Consider the following 1,740-nt stretch of genomic DNA (forward strand, 5'->3'; position numbering starts at 1 on the left):
TACCTTCACTTGGACGTGAATGACCCGCTGTAATGTTACAGGCTTGGGCAAGAGTGGCTGGAAAGCTGCACAAGAGAAAAAGTCCTGGTGGTTCTGGTCAACAGCTGGCTGAATATGAGCCAGCAGTGTGTCCAGGCAGCCAAGAAGGCCAAAGGCATCCCGGCTTCTATCCATCCTGCTGTGGCCAGCAGGAGGAGGAAAGTGACCGTCCCCCTGTACTCAGCACTGGTGAGGCCACACCTTGAATACTGTCTCCAGTTTTTGGGCCCCTCACTTCAGGAAGGACATTGAGGTGCTGTAGTAGGTTCAGAGAAGGACAATGAGACTAGTGAGGGGTTTAGAGAACTTATCTTACGAGGAGTGGCTGAGGGAACCGGGATTGTTTAGTCTGGAGAAAAGGAGGCGCAGGGGAGACCTTATTGCTCTCTACAACTACCTGAAAGGAGGCTGTAGTGAGGATGTTATAAATGACAGGACGAGAGGAAATGGCCTTAAGTTGTGTTGGGGAAATTTATTTTAGATATCAGGAAAAATTTCTTTACACACTGAGTCATTAAGCATTGGAACAAGTTGCCCAGGGAGGTGGTGGAGTCCCCATCCCTGGAAGTGTTTAAAAGCCGTGTGGATGTGGTGCTGAGGGAAACGGGTTGTGTTGGGGAAATTTATTTTAGATATCAGGAAAAATTTCTTTACACACTGAGTCATTAAGCATTGGAACAAGTTGCCCAGGGAGGTGGTGGAGTCCCCATCCCTGGAAGTGTTTAAAAGCCGTGTGGATGTGGTGCTGAGGGACACGGTTTAGGCACCCTGGTAGTGCAGGGTGAATGGTTGGACTCTATAATCTTAAAGGTCTCTTCCAACCACATGATTCTGTGATTTATAATAGCTTTCTTGGAATCAGGAGAGAATTTTATTACTAGGAGGCACTAATTACTTTCTACTTGGCACTTCAACCTATTACAAGGCACCACAGAAGCCCTGAAGAACCCACAGTCCCTACTCTTCCTCTTTGGAGGCTAAGAGTTTAGCAGCAGTTAGCGACAGAAGAGAAGCAGCAAAGAGAAGCATCTGCCAGCCTCTTTCATTTGTAAGAATACAACTCAAAACCCAGTTTCTTTTAAAGTTAAAAATCAAAGCAGACTGTTGAAAACATATTCTTAGTGAGTTGCCCCTTAAAATAATCTTTAATTATTTAAGATTTAGCACCAGTTGATAAAATTTGAGAATTATCAGAGCAGAACCAGAATTATGTCATGAAAAGTGGTAAATTTCATCCAAAATAAAAAAGGAAATTAAAAACTGAGTAACAGAGCCCATGTAAACCATACGTAGCTAACATACTTGTATCATTAGAAACCATAAACACTACCACATAACAGCACCAAAAATATAAAATAAGAACTTTGGAACTACAGAAATTACCTTATCACTTGATTCTTTTAAGATAAAATTCCAAATGTTCAGAATTTACTTGTAGACTCCTTAAAGATGATAACAGGCTTTATAAGCCACAAGACAGCTGCAAGGAATTTAATCAAACTGGGAACAATCACAGGCATTGGAAAATTCAGGAGAAACATCTAGAGAATTACTGTTTGCGAAGTGTAAGTAATAATAAAACTAAAAGCAACACCTCTGGGTCCCAAAGTTGCTGAGATATGTGTTCTTCGATGGTGAAAAAGCATCTGTACAAGTATACTGCAAATCTTCCTTGTTCTTCCCAAGAACAATCTTTCCACA

The 1,740-nt window shown here is 41.8% G+C and overlaps 1 protein-coding gene across 1 annotated transcript in view; it reads right to left on the reverse strand.

Moving 5' to 3' along the window:
- The window catches only part of MFSD9 (major facilitator superfamily domain containing 9), a 10,706-nt gene that overhangs the window by 7,242 nt on the left and 1,724 nt on the right, over positions 1 to 1,740 (reverse strand). The gene's annotated exons all lie outside the window — the stretch shown is intronic.

The sequence above is a fragment of the Buceros rhinoceros genome, unplaced genomic scaffold, assembly GCF_000710305.1.
Source record: "Buceros rhinoceros silvestris isolate BGI_N320 unplaced genomic scaffold, ASM71030v1 scaffold185, whole genome shotgun sequence".
In the NCBI taxonomy this organism is placed as follows: domain Eukaryota; kingdom Metazoa; phylum Chordata; class Aves; order Bucerotiformes; family Bucerotidae; genus Buceros; species Buceros rhinoceros.